Source organism: Polypterus senegalus, chromosome 5 (genome assembly GCF_016835505.1).
Source record: "Polypterus senegalus isolate Bchr_013 chromosome 5, ASM1683550v1, whole genome shotgun sequence".
NCBI lineage: Eukaryota > Metazoa > Chordata > Cladistia > Polypteriformes > Polypteridae > Polypterus > Polypterus senegalus.
Window position 1 is genome coordinate 3624074 of NC_053158.1, and position 19553 is coordinate 3643626.

Consider the following 19553-nt stretch of genomic DNA (forward strand, 5'->3'; position numbering starts at 1 on the left):
CATCCGTCCGTCCATCCGTCCATCCATCCATCCATCCACCCACTAATCCAGTCAGTTTTTAACCCATATACTCACTTCATGGTTGTTTAGAATCAGTGCCATTCCAGCCATTACTGGGCATGAGGCAGGAATCAGTTCTGGACTGGGGGTCTCTGCCACCCTCCCAATCAGCCCCATGGTCACAGTGAACCAATTGGCTTAACACACAAACACGTCTCTGGTTGCGTTTCTGAGCTGCGTTAGGTTTTGAGGGCTTCACGTGATCTTCTCAGTCCAGGCCACTTGTTGATTTCATTTCTTTCTTTCATCTTAACCTTCCCATCAAATAAATCTGAGGCGTTCGGGTTGCTAATTTCATTCCATAAAGTGCATATTCTGTTGGGAAGGCATATTAAATGCTTATTCCAGTAAGATCCCCCTCTGTTCATTATATCGGACACTCATTGCCGATGTGGTAAAAATGTCCGATGCCAAGAACACTTTGGCATCACCTCCCGAGTCTGGCTCCATTATTTTAATTGCCTTTAACCTATTATCAATATTTACAGCTTTGCGCTGGGCAAGGACGAGCGGCTCAGCGTTATTTGAAAGGAGGTTTTCGTTTCCTTGTAGCTCCATCCCCACCCACCAAGGTTCTTTTTCTTTACATCTGGAAATCTACTCATTTCAAAAATGGCAGGCTGGCATGGCTGGCATGGCTCCAGGCCACCAGGAGCAAGAACTGTGTGTGCAGTCCCAGCTGACATAGGAAGTGACGGCTCATCTGTTTAATGCGCGGGTCAGAGAGGTGAAACGGCGCTTAATGAATGTTGGAAGGGAAAGTTAGCCGAGTTTAAAATCTGCACAATTATCCATAACTAATGTCCTCATGTGCACAGCTGATCGTTTTTACGTTCACATTTATTGGATTTGCTGGCACTTTTATCCAAAGCGACTTACCAAAGAGGTCAACATAATCGGGTGAACGTCAATCTGAACAAAGTGTGATGGGACAAGGGTACAAAAATTGATCCTCACAGGTGAGGAGACTAGAAAAAGTGAAATGAGACCATCAGAGGTACCACCAAAGTGGGAGACACGTCTAGGAAAGGACAAGAATGTAGGCTGGAAGTGTGACAAGGAGTGATGGACATGAGGAAGAGGAAGAAGAAGAGGTGGATTAATAAAATAATAGATGACTTGACTGAAGGGCTTGACTGAGGATGAGGGGAAGGAACAATCTGAATGAAGAAGGTTCTTCAGGAATATGAGCCCCCAATAGGCAAAGGCAGTAGAGGGAGAGCAGGAGAAGAAGTTGGGTGGGGGATGAAATGAGAATGTGGAGGTGGATATGAGGATTTACAGGAAAGGGCAGAATAAGAAATGAGACCATCAGAGGTCCCACCAAAGTGGGAGACACGTCTAAGAAAGGACAAGAACGTAGGCTGAGGTGGCATGGAGGTGTGACGAGGAAAACCTGTCACCTTCACGTTGCCCACTGTCTTAAGTCAGTGCCCTCTAGTACTGTAGTTCATAGCTTGAGATGCCCACAACACAGGTATTTTGAAACCAAAGTCACTGATGTTATTGCAGGAAAAATCACAATCCGGTATTTGTTGGTGAGATAAAGAACAAAAATCTGCAAATGAATAGAAAAAGAAGGTGTCATGAAGAGGTAAACAATCCATAAAAATAATACACCGCAATAATCAAGCAAAACTAAATAGTCACATCCACCAGGTCAGGTTGGGGGGCCTGCATTAGTACAGCGCGTTGCTGAACCCACCACATCACAAAACAGCTCAGGATCCAGTTGGGAAACCCCCAGGGCAGACACACAGTCCAGTCCCACACTCTGGAAATGACCCTCTAGGTGTTAGGTGGGCATCCCCTTGCCCTGGTCCAGCCACTCGGGTCCACAAAAATGAGCCGGTGTCACCCTCAAGTATTTGTGTCCCATGGCAGTAGTGCCGCAACTGATGCTTCCTCACAATGCAGGTCATGTGCCTCATTTGGGACTCTGTGAGCAACACAAAGTCACACCAGCGGTGCCCAAGGACCCTCTGAAGAGACACACATGAAGGAGTTGAGTCTTCATCTCAGGTCACTGGATAGGGTCCATGTCTCACAATCAGGAAGCACCAGGACTCTAAAAACTTGGACCTTTGTCCTTTTGCAGAGATATCAGGAGCATCACACACCCCTGTCCAGTGACCTCATGACCCCCCATGCTCTCCCAATCCATCTACTGACTTCATTAGGAAGAGTCACCAGAGATATGAATGTCACTGCCAAGGTAGGTAAACCTCTCAACGAGGTCAACACTCTCTCCACAGACAGACACACTGCTGATGGTCGTGCCAGAGAGGTCATTAAAGTCCTGGCTCTTGGACTCCGTGAGTGAACACAACGTCAAACCAGCGGTACCCAAGGACCCTCTGAAGAGACACACATGAAGGAGCCGAGTCTTCATCTCAGGTCACTGGAGAGCGTTCATGTCTCACAATCAGGAAGTACCAGGACTCTAAAGACTTGGACCTTCGTCCTTTTGCTTAGATATCAGGAGTACCTCATGCCCCCATCAGCCCCAAAGCTCTCCCAATCCCAATCCATCTAGGAAGAGTCACCAGGCACATGTAAAGTAAGTAAACCTCTCAGTGACGAGGTCGACACTCTCTCCGCAGACAGACACACTGCTGATGGCCGTGCCCAAGAGGTCACTAAAGGCCTGGCTCTTTGGTTTTTATCAGGACACTCACAAGCCCAGACACTCAGACTCATTCGTGGAGTCAATGGAGGCTCTCAAGAGAGAGAGAGACTGAGCGAGTATCCAACAAACAGGAGAAATTCTGATAAATTGCTAAAAACATTCATGTAGAGCAGTTACAGACAAGGGCTCATAAAATGTAGACAGTCCAAAACTGGCAAAAAATAATAATAGTGGTAGAAAGAAAAACGGTTAAAAAGTGGGTCCAATGGCTCTGTGGCAGCCGAAACCTCTCTCTCACCCCAGTGCTGAAGCTCTCTCAAAATCTAGGAGACCCCCAGGCTTAAAAGTGTTGAACAAAATACCTTTAAGACAGTCAACAGGATGGGGGGAAAAGGAAACTGCAATACGCACAGAAGAGACACCCGTCCTCACTGCTGACTTTCTGAACTAACATTTCATAACCACTCACCTAAAGTCAAGGGGCTCATACCATTCTAATGGGCGGGGGGGGTCTACCCTCTTATCCTCTCCTTGTTCCAATACATAAACTAACTTAAAATTCACAAACGACCTGTTCAGATTATACAGGCTGAAATCAAACAAATCACTAGGACCAGATAATATTTATCCTAGAGTTCTTAAGCAGGCTAGCGAGTACAGACAGAAACCCTTGACACGTATTTATAGGAAGCCACTGCGCACTGCAGAGATTCTGAAGGACTGGAAAATGACAAATATCATCACATCATATAAAAAGGGTGACAGGGTAGATCCAAGCAACTATAGGCCAGTAAGCTTAACATCACAGGAAAATTACAGGAAGGAATTATTAAGGATAAGATTGAGCAGCACATGGCAAGGACAGGAGTTATTAGGGACAGTCAGCGTGGGCTCAGAAGAGGGAGGTTTTGTTTTACTAACAGGCTGGAATTCTATGAGGAGAAACAAAAGGATACGATCAAAGTGGAGCTTATGATATTATTTATCTGGACTTTCAGAAAGCATTTGATAAGGTGCCACATGAGAGTGTGGGCATCAATTCTCGTTCTCATGCTCACTAAAAGAAGTGGCAGGTCAGGGTATGGTGTGTAGGTGGGTGCAGATTTGGCTCAGACACAGGAAGCAGAGGGTGAAGGTGAGAGGAACTTCATCAGAATTGGATGATGTTAAGAGTGGTGACCAGCAGGGGGTAGAGCTGGGGCCGCTGCTATCTCTATATATAATCTTCATTTGGATCTTGATCTTTGTTTGTCTGCGAATGAATTAGAAGAAGAAGCACTAGATGGCAGTAGAGAGACAGCTAAAACATAGGCATTGCATTAAGAATCTCCTCCAGGCTTATACTACTGAAGACTATAGTGCGCCAGTCACACCTCAAAACACAGACATTCAAACTAAACAAATCGTTGTGCTTTAAATTAACTAGAGATCTTCATTTAGATCTTGATCTTTGTTTGTCCACGAATTCCACGCATGCGTAGACCACCTTCCAGTTTAGTACGTTGTTGTTACTCACGAATGTCAACAATGTGCCGGAATAACGAAAGGGGTGGTGGACAGTGTTACGCTGGTTAGCTCCTGAGGCCTGGTTAGAGAATGAGATTGCCGAAGATAAAAGGTACGTGCCTACGTAACATATGAATGAAAGAAAGACAGTGGGTACAATGAATGACAACGTAACAGCACGTTCTGGAAATTATTATTGTTACGTTGTAGCCGGCGAGTGCTGCGTGTCTCACAGTTGTACCGTGCCTTGCTCACATGTCAGTGAAGTGATCTCTATTTATGCTTTAAATAGCCTGGATACCTATGTGTCCCCTTTTATAACCATTGCTCCGTGTATATTGCCTTACCCTTTGGACTGCCACAAAGCAACCTGCGAGATTAGAGAAAGGTTGAGAAGAGATCGTGAAAGGAAGCGATAGCGTCGTGAAAGCGAGATGGACTGTGAACGGACAGAAGCAGAAATGCTCCCACACCACCACATAATTACGATTCAGACAGTGATTCCAAGTAGGCTGTTCCTATCGAATCAATGTCCAAGGGTTTCTTTTGTAATTTTGTTTCCCTTATAAAAAATCATAATGCTGTGCGACGAAGGGCCCAGTTCACGACTGGCAGCCACGTTTAAACAAGGAGCTCTTTACAGACAACTTTAATATGCTAACGTAGTTGGCACATGGCTAGTTTTTAATAAATATAAATGATTTAGATAGGAATATAAGGAACAAGCTGGTTACGTTTGCAGATGATACCAAGACAGGTGGTTTGGCAGATAATCTGGAATTCATTAAATCATCACAGAGGGACTTGGATAGCATACAGACTTGGGTGGATTTGTGGGAGATGAAGTTTAATGTCAGTAAATGTAAAGTATTACAAATAAGAAAGTCAAGTAAAATGACCCCTTTTATTGGCTAACTAAAAAGATTACAATATTCAAGCTTTTCTTCAGGCAAACTGTAATACAGAAACTGGAGTTCCCTGTGTTGATGTAGACACCAGGAGAGATACAACATTGGAAACACTTTAAGTGAGACATCTTAAATGTAAAAAATTAATAGACCTCTTCAGGCTAAGAGTCATTTAGCAAGAGAGGAGAACAATGTAGAGTCAAGATCTTTGGATAAGACAACTGTCCACCAGTCTTTTGAAGTTTCTGATGAGTTTTTCAATACAATGTGGGTCTGTAGACAGGATGTCTATTTCAGTCCGAGAGATGAAAACATTCCTCAAATCTGAGCATAAGACCCATGTCTCTATTCAAATCAGGTTGTAATGTTTTAAATGTTAGCATGAGTTTAACTTCCCTTTCTTTTCTCTCTTGCTGTGTTCTGAAGTTGCCCACAAGCCCTGTGACTTTATAGTCCCTCTCACAGTGTTCATGACTGTTGTAAGATTTAGGAGTCATAGTGTACTCGACACTTCCAGACAGTGTTCAGAAACCATTAAGGCAGCTAACAGAATGTCAGGTTATATAGCGCCTTGATGTGTATAGTCCAAGTCTCAGGAGGTTCTGCTCAAGCTTTATAACACACTGGTGAAGCCTCATCTGGAGTCCTGGGTGCAGTTTTGGTCTCCAGGCTACAAAAGGACATAACAGCACCAGAGAAGAGCGACTAGGCTGATTCAGGGCTACAGGGAATGAATGTTGAGGAAAGATTAAAAGAGCTGAGCCTTTACAGTGATGAAGAGCAGACCTGATTGAAGTGTTCAAAATGATGAAGAGATTTAATCCAATGGATCGAGACGGTGACTTTAAAATGAGTTCATCAAGAGCACGGGGACACAGTTGGGAACTTGTTAAGGTTAAATTTCACACACACATTTGGAAGTTTCTTCTTCACACTGAGATCCCCAGACACATGGAATGAACGATCAAGTAGAGTGGCGGACAGTCGGACCTTAAGGACCATCAAAACCCAACCTCTTTCTGAGATTCTTATACTGCAACAAGTCACCAAAGCTGCCGGCATCAGGCTCTGCAAATCAATTAGTTCTGTAAATGTAATTGTGAGCAGCGGGATAGAGACAATAACAAGAGCACTTGCTTGTCACTTTGCCAGGACGCTTTACCCAGTGCTGGCTTTTAGGCTAGACATTATAGGAAATCAATACGAGGAAAGAAGTCAATCCCATAACGGCCTCAATTAATAGATGCAATGAGTGATCCAGAAATGCACACACTGAACTCTCAGCATCTTTTCATGATTTTGATTGAGGCTTTGGTTTAGCAGGCGGCTTTAAAGGAATCACGGATTTATCCCAGTGTACACAAAGGTGAAAGAGTCTGTAAGTTTTGACGGACCTTAAATCAATCTGTTTTTCTTCAAACCTTTCAGGGAGTTACCCATCACTGTGTGCGACATAAAACACATAACAAGTTAACAAATTCAAACTTCTTTGTCAATTGATGCTGTTGTTGTCTTACAGTCCTACCATTTTGGATTGAGATGCCTGGTCACGGCCTGCAAGTTACTTGCACGTTCTCCCCATGTCTGCTTGTTAAAGTTCACCTACCGGACCCCCACAGCCTCCATTGTAATGACCTGTACAGTCTGTGACCGACACACATACGATGTGATGTATGACCACATGGCCAGTCCCAAAGTTGGCACACGACTATTTTGAGGAACGATTGTGAGGTTTAGCATTTTGGCAACCAATTTTATTTGGAGCTTTTGGTTTTGACCTTGAAAAATTTATTAGCCAAAAAAAATATATATTTATTTTCAGTTTCTAATCCACCTTCCTTTATTTTTAGAAAATTTTCACCTTGTTGGATCATCTGCCAGGTTCATTTACGAGAATAAGAAGACGTCAATGCCTGCTGGCATAGTATTGGCAGATATAGTACCCAAAAAATGCATGGAGGTTCTGGTGTTAATGATTTTTAATGTATTAATATTGCAGCACATTCTGAAGTCATTCTACTAATGTTGGCGTCAAACATTTCTGTTTTACGTGAAATATGCTTAATTCTCTCAATTTTATTTCATAACAGCAAAATATCCGCGCTTCGCAGAGAAGTTATGTGTTAAAGAAGTTATGAAAAAGAAAAGGCAACATTTTAAAAACAATATAACATGATTGTCAATGTAATTGTCATAGGCTTATTTTAGTATTGAGAGTGAATTTGATGTATTTAAAGAGTTTAATTGTAAATGTCGTGTATGAGGAATGCACATTTTTAGGATGTAAGGATCTCTTTTTAAACGACGTTTGCAGTTCTGGACTCGGGCTGTAAAATGACCGAGCTGCTGGTCTGCTGAGCTCACTCTTGAGCATGCAACGTACCTTGTGAGAAGCCATCTTGTGTCAAGTCAATGGCGACCTTTTTGAGTGTCTGGCCCTGTGACTTGTTTATTGTCCTAGTGAAGCAGAACCTTACTGGAAATTGGAGGCATTTGAATTGGAATGGGAGGTCAGAGGGCATGAGAGGGATGTGAGGAATAAATCCAGTCTCTCCTGAGCCAGTTCCAGTGAAGACAGTCGCCTCAACGAGGTTCTTGTGCAGAGACGTGATCTGAAGCCTGGTGCCGTTACAAAGATTTGGTGGTTGTAAGTTTTATAGTAACATCATTGGTGCACCGACCTTCAGAAGTAGAGTATGTGGAGGACTTCCTGGAGGATTAAGAGTGTGAAGAAACTCTAACGGATGGAGCACCACAATCTCTAGTCCTACAACAGAGTTGACAGAATTAGAGGTTTTTGTTTTGTAAGTTAGTTGATGAAGTAAAATGGTGTTTATATGTGAAGTCAGGTCATTTTCTGGTGTTAGAATAGCTCTCTTCCTCAACCGTGAGATATCCTTTTCATGCATATTTCATAGGTTGGGGTAAACATTTTCAATAAGGGGTTGAGAGGTTGCAGCATGGTGGCACAGTGGGTAGCGCTGCTGCCTCACAGTAAGGTGACCTGAGTTCGCTTCCCGGGTCCTCCCTACGTGGCGTTTCCATGTTCTCCCCGTGTCTGCGTTGGTTTCCTCCCACAGTCCAAAGACATGCAGGTGAGGTGCATTGACGATCCTAAATTGTCCTTAGTGTGTGTGAGTGTGTGTGTACCCTGCGGTGGGCTGGCACCCTGCCTGGGGTTTGTTTCCTGCCTTGTGCCTTCTGTTGGCTGGGATTGGCTCCAGCAGACCCCCGTGACCCTGTATATAGCGGGTTGGATGATGGATGGATGTGTGGTTCCTACCAACAGTCCAGTAACAAAGAGCTCAAAGTGGTCTCCTCACATGGCTCACTTGTGATGCCCAGCCACCCTCTGATGTTAGACCCGCTGGCTCGGATCCCCTCGGAATCCTCTGACAGTTCAAATCCAAGCGCTATCTGAATTCCTGGAATTCTTTTCCGGAGTTTTTCCATCGGCCGTGCGCACCATTGAGCTCTCTTGGCTCCCGCCTGAAGGAAACGGCCCTTCGGTTTGCGAGCTGATAAAGAGTACAAGGCGCGGAAACAATGTGCTGACCTGCAGGACTTGCGCTGCGATTGTCGACTGCTGACTCCTTGCAGATTTATTCTCCCGGCCTCGTCACTTTTATCACTTTTACTATTTTGTTTTCCTGTATCCTTTTTAAGCACCGAGTGCATGGAGCAGGAAAGCCAACTTGGAGAGAACTGCTGAGTCCACATTTCCTGTGCTCCTCTTGTCATCGTTGCAGGAGCGAACTGGGCATCCTTAAAGGGGACGGTGAGGTGATGAGGTCGCAGTTAGGAGACCAACTCGCCCATTATTCATTGTCGCAGGTTGTGATGAGTACGCTCGCTACTTGCTATGAGCCTATGATATGAACTCTTAACTAAACTGTTGCCAAACTTAATGTGTACACCGTTGTTTAGACACAACTTAAAATTTGATGACATGCTTAGAAATAAAATGTAATGAAAAATAAAAGTTTAGTATGCCTCGCAGTTAGAGACAACAACAACAACAACATTCATAGATATGAGATCAAATAAATTGCAATATTTCTATAGCACATTTTCATACAAACAGTAGCTCAAAGTGCTTTACATAATAAAAGAATAGCATGAAAACAGTACACAATAAGAAAACAAAAGCAATCAACATTAATTAACATGAGCAATAAGAGTAAGGTTCAATGGCCAGGGGACAGAAAAAAAAAAACTCCAGACGGCTGGGTTTAAGGAAAAAATAAAACCCAAACCCGAGACCCGAGTTCGCTTCCTGGGTCCACCCTGCAGGTTTCTTAATGAGAGGTAGTTTGCATGTTCTGCCAGGTGTCTGTTAGTGGGTTTTCTCCCACAGTCCAAAGACATGCAGGTGAGGTGGATTGGCGATCCAAAATTGTCCCGGTTTCTTCTCAATGACATGCTTGGTGTGCCATTCTACATTGTCCTTGTGTGTGTGTGTGTGTGTGTGTGTCCTGCCCGGGTTTGTTTCCTGCCTTGCGCCCTGTGTTGGCTGGGATTGGCTCCAGCAGACCCTCGTGACCCTGTAGTTAGGATATAGCGGGTTGGATAATGGATGGATGGATGGTTTGAGAGGTATTCACCAGGAGACAGAGATTGTTAGGAACATTGATTTTACAGTTCTGTTCAATTAAATTGCCATCACCTATTTTGATGAGGAGAGCAGCAAACTCTCCGTATTTTTTGTTGCAGTTCCAGTAAACCCTCATGCTTATTCTTAAGGTCAGAACGTCTGTCTTAGGCCATAGGTATGAAGACTTCCGACATGATTGAACTTCGTCGGCGTGTGTTCCTCTTGGGACAACTGGTAAGGTCTGCAGGAACTCTCCAGCCAGCAAGAATGTCCCATCATTTTTGTCGTGTTTCTGATGTCTTGTAGGGTCCTGTCTAAACCCTCAACACCTGCTCTATGTGCCATAGTGCATTCATCCCATACAATGAGCTGACAATCACGCAGCACTTGCGCCATGGTGCTCTGCTTGGATATGTTACACATGGGGGAGTCAGTATGGATGAGGTTAAGAGGTAGCCTGAAAGAAGAATGAGCAGTCCTTCCACCCTGAAGAGTTGCAGCAATGCTAGAAGAAGCGACAGCTATAGCAATGTTCCCATTGTGGAAGACGTGAAGGAAGGTGAACAATAACAGGCTTGCAGCGGTGGAGTAAAGAAGAAGGGAGCAGTGAGTATGATGAACAGCTGAGGAAAGTAAGGGAGCGAGTGAGGAGGCACATGAGCGCGGGATGTCCTTAATGTACAGTGCATCCGGAAAGTATTCACAGAGCTTCATCACTTCTTCCACATTTTGTTATGTTACACCCTTATTCCAAAATGGATTAAATTCATTTTTTCCTCAGAATTTACACACAAATAATCGTGAAAAAAATTTACTTGAGGTTTTTGCAAATTTATTAAAAATAAAGAAACTGAGAAATTACATGTACATGTTCAGTATTCAAAGCCTTTGCCATGAAGCTCCAAATTGAGCTCCGGTGCATCCTGTTTCCCCTGATCATCCTTGAGATGTTTAATTGGAGTCCACCTGTGGTCAATTCAGTTGACTGGACGTGATTTGGAAAGGCACACACTTGTCTATAGAAGGTCCCACAGTTGACAGTTCATGTCAGAGCACAAACCAAGCATGAAGTCAAAGGAATTGTCTGTAGACCTCCGAGACAGGATTGTCTCGAGGCACAAATCTGGGGAAGGTTACAGAAACATGTCTGCTGCTTTGAAGGTCCCAATGAGCACAGTGGCCTCCATCATCCGTAAGTGGAAGAAGTTCGAAACCACTAGGACTCTTCCTAGAGCTGGCCGGCCATCTAAACTGAGCGATCGGGGGAGAAGGGCCTTAGTCAGGGAGGTGACCAAGAACCCGATGGTCACTCTGTCAGAGCCCCAGAGGTCCTCTGTGGAGAGAGGAGAACCTTCCAGAAGGACAACCATCTCTGCAGCAATCCACCAATCAGGCCTGTATGGTAGAGTGGCCACGGAAGCCACTCCTTAGTAAAAGGCACATGGCAGCCCACCTGGAGTTTGCCAAAGGCACCTGAAGGACTCTCAGACCATGAGAAACAAAATTCTCTGGTCTGATGAGACAAAGATTGAACTCTTTGGTGTGAATGCCAGGGTCACGTTTGGAGGAAACCAGGCACCGCTCATCACCAGGCCAATACCATCCCTACAGTGAAGCATGGTGGTGGCAGCATCAGGAACTGGGAGACTAGTCAGGATAAAGGGAAAGATGACTGCAGCAATGTACAGAGACATCCTGGATGAAAACCTGCTCCAGAGCGCTCTTGACCTCAGACTGGGGCGACGGTTCATCTTTCAGCAGGACAACGACCCTAAGCACACAGCCATGATATCAAAGGAGTGGCTTCAGGACAACTCTGTGAATGTCCATGAGTGGCCCAGACTTGAATCCGATTGAACATCTCTGGAGAGATCTTAAAATGGCTGTGCACCGACGCTTCCCATCCAACCTGATGGAGCTTGAGAGGTTCTGCAAAGAGGAATGGGGAAACTGGCCAAGGATAGGTGTGCCAAGCTTGTGGCATCATATTCAAAAAGACTTGAGGCTGGAATTGCTGCCAAAGGGGCATCGACAAAGTATTGAGCAAAGGCTGTGAATACTTATTTACATGTGATTTCTCAGTTTTTTATTTTTTAAATTTGCAAAACAAGTAAACTTTTTCACATTGTCATCATGGGGTGTTGTGTGTAGAATTCTGAGGAAAAAAATGAATTTAATCCATTTTGGAATAAGGCTGTAACATAACAAAATGTGGAAAAAGTGATGTGCTGTGAATACTTTCTGGATGCACTGTATATAGGCAGGGAGCCAACCACGTGGTAGGTGTGCGGAAAGAGGACGGGGACCAAGGGCGTCCATTGTGCATTTCTGCCGTGAAACAAATCATCTGTTAATGGGAATAAGGAATGAAATCGCCAAAAGGAGAGGTCAGTTCCAAAAGTTCCTTATGGCATAATGGTGAGAACTGCCAAAAGAAGACCTTATTCTTGAAAGTTCCTATGTATATTGGAAGTCACAAAAATATTAAGGAGAGGTTTCCCTATTTATATATACAGATTAGGGCATGGGTGGCAAACTCCAGTGGCTGCAGGTTTTCATTCTAACCCTTTTCTAATCAGCGAGCAGTTTTCACTACTAATTAACTCCTTTTCCCTTTATTTTAATAGCCCTGTTTTTAAGGATACAGTCCTTTTGAATCGATTCATTTCTTCAGGCCAAGCCTGGAGGTGGGGCTCGATGGCAAGCGCCTGGTGGCGGGCCTGCACCCATGGGGCTCGGCCGGGCACAGCCCGAAGAGGTAACGTGGGTCCTCCTCCCCATGGGCTCACCACCTATGGGAGGGGCCAAGGAGGTTGGGTGCAGTGTGAGTTGGGTGGTGGCCGAAGGCGGGGACCTTGGCGGTCTGATCCTCGGCTACAGAAACTGGCTCTTGGGACATGGAATGTCACCTCTCTGAAGGGGAAGGAGCCTGAGCTAGTGAGGTCGAGAGGTTCCGGCTAGATATAGTCAGACTCACCTCGACACACAGCTTGGACTCTGGAACCAATCTCCTTGAGAGGGGCTGGACTCTCTACCACTCTGGAGTTGCCCCGTGAGAGACACCTGTACTTACTTATCGGCCCCGATTTGGAGCTTGTTCATTGGGGTTTACCCCGGTGGACGAGAGGGTGGCCTCCCTCCACCTTCGGGTGGGGGGAAGGGTCCTGACTGTTGTTTGTGCGTATGCGAACAGCAGTTTGGAGTATCCACCCTCTTTGGAGTCCCTGGAGGGGTGCTAGAGGGCATACCTTCTGGGATTCCCTCGTTCTGCTGGGATACTTCAATGCTCACGTGGGCAATGACAGTGAGACCTGGAAGGGCGTGATTGGGAGGAATGGCCCCCCGATCTGAACCCGAGCGGTGTTTTGTTATTGGACTTCTGTGCTCATCACGGATTGTCCATAACAAACACCATGTTCAAGCATAAGGGTGTTCATATGTGCACTTGGCACCAGGACACCCTAGGCCTCAGGGTGATCGACTTTGTGGTCGTGGTCGCTGGACTTGCGGCCATATGTCTTGGACACTCGGGTGAAGAGAGGGGCGAGCTGTCAACTGATCACCACCTGGTGGTGAGTTGGCTTCGATGGTGGGGGAAGATGCCGGTCAGACCTGGTAGGCCCAAACGTGTTGTGAGGGTCTGCTGGGAACGGCTGGCAGAGTCCCCTGTCAGAAGTAGCTTCAACTCCCACCTCCGCAGAACTTCAACCACGCCCCGAGGGAGGTGGGGACATTGAGTCGAATGGGCCATGTTCTGTGCCTCTATTGTTGAGGCGGCTGACCGGAGCTGTGGCCGCAAGGTGGTCGTGCCTGTCGTGGCGGTTCTCCCCGAACCCATTGGTGGACACCGGCAGTGAGGGATGCCGTCAAGCTGAAGAAGGAGTCCTATAGGACCTTTTGTCCTGTGGGTCTCTGGAGGCAGCTGATAGGTACCGCAGGCCAAGCGGAATGCGGCTTCGTGGTTGTTGAGGCAAAACTCGGGCAAGGGTGTTGAAGGGGTCCGGTTTGGTGGACTCAGGATTGGGTCACTGCTTTTGCAGATGATGTTGTCCTGTTTGCTTCATCAGGCCGTGATCTTCAGCTCTCTGGATCGGTTCGCAGCTGAGTGTGAAGCGGCTGATGAGAATCAGCACCTCCAAATCCGAGACCATGGTCCTCAGCCGGAAAAGGGTGGAGTGCCCCTCAGGGTTGGGGTGAGATCCTGCCAGTGGAGGAGTTCAAGTTTTTGGGGTCTTGTTCACGAAAGTGAGGGAAGAATGGAGCGTGAGATCGACAGGCGGATTAGTGCGGCATCCGCAGTGATGCGGGCTCTGCATCGGTCTGTCGTGGTGAAAAAGAGCTGAGCCATAAGGCAAAGCTCTCAATTTACTAGTGGATCACGGTCCTACCTCACCTATGGTCATGAGCTATGGGTAGTGACCAAAGAGCGAGATCGCGAGTACAAGCGGCTGAAATGAGTTTCCTCCGCAGGGTGTCTGGGCTTTCCTTAAAGATAGGGTGAGAAGCTCAGAGTAGAGCCGCTGCTCCTCCGCACCGAGGAGTCAGATGAGGTGGCTCGGCATCTGATCAGGATGCCTCCTGGAAGCCTCCCTGGTGAAGTGTTCCGGGCACATCTAAAGGGGAGGAGGCCCCGGGGAAGACCCAGGACACGCTGGAGGGACTATGTCTGTTGGCTGGCCTGGGAACACCTCAGGATTCCCGGAAGAGCTGGAAGTGGCCGGGAGAGGGAAGTCTGGTCATCTCTGCTCTGTTGCTGCCCCCTGACCCGACCTCGGATAAGCGGAAGAGGATGGATGGATGGATGGATGGACATTTCTTCATGAAATGGCAGCCAAACAGAAAAGAGATGTGAAACAAGTCAACGGATGACCAGCTGAATTGGGACATCAAACTCCAACCAAATTCACTCCAACCAGTTTGTTAATGAGAAGCCAATTCTCAATTAATTAATTCCATGGCTTGTTGTTGCTCTCATTCTGCCAAAGCAGACATTTCTAAAACTGTTGATTTTCTGTTCTTTTTCTAAGAACACTGTCATGATGTTTTGGTGACCTGAGAGATCAACCTTAGTGAGGCCTTCACCTTTCTTTTTATTTTCAGATATTGTGTAATGGGCACAGCTGAGCTGGTCATGTGGTGGCTCATTTTGTATCTTGTTATTGTTTGGCTGCTAATTAAGGAAAAAAGAGACAACTAAGGGGTCAGAGTCAAGTTAATTAAAACAAAGGTAAAAAGGACTTAATTAGCAGCATAAACAGGTCACTAATTAAGAAGATGGTTAGCATGAAAATCTGTAGCCACTGCGGCCCTCCAGGACGGAGTTTGACACCCATGGTTTTATGGGGTACACCCATTTCCCTTGGGCATTGCAATAGGACATGAAACACACCTAATTTTTGTAAGTACACTGCAAGGAATGAGCACTAAAATTTCAGCTTCCCACCTATATGGAAAGTGGGAGAATTAGTGATGAACCAGTGAGGGCTTTGCCTTTATATGTAGAGATTATTGAACTGTATACAGTGGGATTCAGAAAGCATTCAGGGGCCTTCACTTTAGTGTGTCGTAGATTTAACCTTGTCAAACACAAGAAATGACAGGAAAAGAGTTGGTGAGTCCACCCCATACATTGTGTACACTGCGGAGAGAAGTGTCTGGGTCAGCGCCCAAACAGGGACAGGACACGTAAGGAAAGGTGCTGGGCTTTTGTAGTCTCAGGGAGAGGGAAGAGGCGGGTCTGTGAGGATTCAAGCCGGAAGTGAGGTCAGAAGGAGGCGTGGCTAGGAAGGCAGTGCAGGAACTGGAGGAGCTTTTACGGGGTTTCTGTCCAGGTGATCTATGGAAGAAGGAGAAGAAAGGTCAGTGCACTTCCAATCCCTGCCCTCGGTTAAGCCCTCAACCCACTCCCAAGTGCACCTGTGTGACACCTTAAATGGATACATTTTCCATTTGTGTCCATCGATCTACACTCAATATCCCATAATGAGAAAATGTTTTTCAGAAAGCTTTAGACATTTGCTGAAAATCAGAAACTGAATTCTCTCTGACCCTTTGCTGTGGCACACCATATTGTGCTCAGGCCCATTCTGCTTGCTTTAATCCTCCTTGAGATGTGTCGAAAGTGACTGGAGTCCAGCTGTGACAAAACTCAACAGACTGGACATCATCATGTTAGTTTCTGATGATGTGCTCAGACGACGATCAAAACAGCAAAATGGCAAATATCATCCCATTACAGTAGAGTCTCGCTATCCAACCTTCACTTATCCAACATTATGTATTATTTGATGTCCCACGCTAAAAAACCCCAAAAACGCATCAATCGGCAACAAGAACTGCAAGCTGCGAGCGTGAGCGTAGTCTATTTTCGTTGCTAAGTTCATTTTTCAGTTACATTTTTCTGTTGTTTTGTTGTAAAACATGATTACAGTGGATTATGTGGCCAACCCTTCTGGCGCGTGCGTGAGTGTGTGTGTGTGCGACTGTGTCTCTCGCGACGCTGCGGTGTGTGTGTGCGGCGCCTGTGTGTGTTCTCTCGCTGCGTGTCTGTGTGCATGTCTCTCTGGCGCATGTGTGTGTGCGTGTGTCTCTCGTGCGGTGAGTCTCTTTTCGTTCGCGATGCGTGTCAGTCTGTGTCTCTCTCTTGCTGCAAAGGGAATGCACAGGAGAGACTGAACATCGCATGGAAATCATCGGGTAGCACAAACCGAAGGGAAACTGGCTGCTCGTATACCTAGTGTGTGGTCGTGAACAGATGCAAAACTTTCATGAACTTTTGGTCATAACCCAATTTGTACGTGTCCAGAGATGTTCGTGAACTGAGGTTCGTAATGTGTCAAATTATAACATAGTTTGACGCTTAATAGGCTTTTCTTAACATCTCCCATTATCCGACATTTTCGCTTATCTGACATTCCCGTTTATGTCGGATAAGCGAGACTCTACTGTATATAAAAAGGGTGACAGGGCAGATCCAAGCAACTGTAGGCCAGTAAGCTTAATGGCCATCACAGGAAAATGAATGGAAGGAAATATTAAGGATAAGACTGAGCAACACATGGCGAGGACAGGAGTTATTAGGAACAGTCAGCATGGAGTCAGAAGAGGGAGTCGTGGTTTTACTAACATGCTGGAATTCTATGAGGAGGCAACAAAAGGATACGACCAGAGTGGAGCAGATGAGATTATTGATGTGAACTTTCAGAAAGCATTTGATAAGATGCCACATGAGAGGGTGGGCATCAAATTAAAAGAAGTGGGAGTTCAGGGTGTGGGGTGTAGATGGTAGTAATTGGCTCAGACACAGGAAGCAGAGGATGATGGTGTGAAGAACCTCATCAGAATTGGGTGATGTTAAGAGTGGTGACCAGCTGGGGTCAGTCTGAGGGGCTGCTGCTATTTTTAATATAAATAAATGATATAGATAGGAATAGAAGTATCAAAAAGTTTTATTTGGAAGGGTTTTTTTTCAAAGGGGTTAAATACCAAAGAAATTTAAAAATTTTTGGAATTAGGCCAAAAATAAACTTTGGGGAATTTCATTTAATTTTTTTTAAATTTACTTATTGCCCCAACTTGGAGCCTGTGCATTGGGGTTTACAGTGGTGGACGAGAGGGTGGCCTCCCTCCAGCTTTGGGTGGGGGAAGGGTCCTGACTGTTGTTTGTCGCGTGTGCGCCCGAACTGCAGTTTGGAGTATCCACCCTTTTGGAGTCTCTGGAGGGTTACTAGAGGGCATACCTTCTGGGGATTCCCTCGTTTTGCTGGGAGACTTCAATGCTCACGTGGGCAATGACAGTGAGACCTGGAAGGGCGTGATTGGGAGAGACGGCCCCCGATCTGAACCCGAGCGGTGTTTTGTTATTGGACTTCTGTGCTCGATCACGGATTGTCCATACGAACACCATGTTCAAGCATAAGGGTGTTCATATGTGCACTTGGCACCAGGACACCCTAGGCCTCAGGTCGATGATCGACTTTGTGGTCGTGTCGTGGACTTGCGGCCATATGTCTTGGACACTCGGGTGAAGAGAGGGCAGAGCTGTCAACTGATCACCACCTGGTGGTGAGTTGGCCGATGGTGGGGAAGATGCGGTCAGACCTGGTAGGCCCAAGCGTGTTGTGAGGGTCTGCTGGGAGCGGCTGGCAGAGTCCCCTGTCAGAAGTAGCTTCAACTCCCACCTCCGGCAGAACTTCAACCCGTCCAGGGAGGTGGGGACATTGAGTCGAATGGGCCATGTTCCGTGCCTCTATTGTTGAGGCGGCTGACGGAGCTGTGGCGTAAGGTGGTGGGTGCCTGTCGTGGCGGCAATCCCGAACCCGTTGGTGGACACGGCGGTGAGGATGCCGTCAAGCTGAAGAAGAGTCCTATAGGACTTTTTGTCCTGTGGGTCTCTGGAGGCAGCTGATAGGTACCGGCAGGCCAAGCGGAAGCGGCCGGTTGTTGCTGAGGCAAAACTTCGGGCATGGGAGGAGTTTGGAGGCCATGGAGAGCGACTTTGGACGGCCGAGGAGATTCTGGTCCACCGTCCGGCGTCTCAGGAGGGAAGCAGTGCAGTGTCAACACCGTATATGGTGGGGATGGTGCGCTGCTGACCTCGACTTCGGGCGTTGTGGGTGATGGGGGAGTACTGAAGACCTCCTCAATCCCACTAACATGCCTTCCAATGAGGAAGCAGAGCCTGGGGACTCTGAGGTGGGCTCTCCCATCTCTGGGACTGAAGTCACCGAGGTGGTCAAAAACTCCTTGGTGGCAGGGCCCGGGGTGGATGAGATGCCGAGTTCCTTAAGGCTCTGGATGTTGTAGGACTGTCTTGGTTGACCACGCCTCTGCATGGACATCGGGGACAGTGCCTCTGGATTGGCAGACCGGGGTGGTGGTCCCCCTCTTTAAAAGGGGACAGGGGTGTGTTCCAACTATAGAGGATCACACTCCTCAGCCTCCCTGGAAAAGTCTATTGGGGTTCTGGAGGGAGGGTCCGTCGGGATTCAGGAGGAACAGTGTGGTTTTAGTCCTGGTGGGGAACAGTGGACCAGCTCTTCACCCTTAGCAGAGTCCTGGAGGGTGCATGGGAGTTTGCCCAACCAGTCTACATGTGTTTTGTGGACTTGGAAAAGGCATTGACCGTGTCCTCGGGGAATCCTGTGGGGGTGCTCGGGGTATGGGGTACGGACCCCTGATAAGAGCTGTTAGGTCTCTGTACAACCGGTGTCAGAGCTTGGTCCGCATTGCCAGTAAGTCGAGCCCGTTTCCAGTGAGAGTTGGACTCCGCCAGGGCTGCCCTTTGTCACCGATTCTGTTCATAACTTTTATGGACAGAATTTCTAAGCGCAACCAGGGTGTTGAAGGGGTCCAGTTTGGTGGACTCAGGATTGGGTCACTGCTTTTTGCAGATGATGTTGTCCTGTTTGCTTCATCAGGCCGTGATCTTCAGCTCTCTCTGGAGCGGTTCACAGCTGAGTGTGAAGCGGCTGGGATGAGAATCAGCACCTCCAAATCCGAGACCATGGTCCTCAGCCGGAAAAGGGTGGAGTGCCCTCTCAGGGTTGGGGGTGAGATCCTGCCCCAAGTGGAGGAGTTCAAGTTTCTTGGGGTCTTGTTCACGAGTGAGGGAAGAATGGAGCGTGAGATCGACAGGCGGATCAGTGCGGCATCCGCAGTGATGCGGGCTCTGCATCGGTCTGTCGTGGTGAAAAGAGCTGAGCCATAAGGCAAAGCTCTCAATTTACCAGTGGATCTACGGTCCTACCCTCACCTATGGTCATGAGCTATGGGTAGTGACCGAAAGACGAGATCGCGAATACAAGCGGCTGAAATGAGTTTCCTCCGCAGGGTGTCTGGGCTTTCCCTTAAAGAT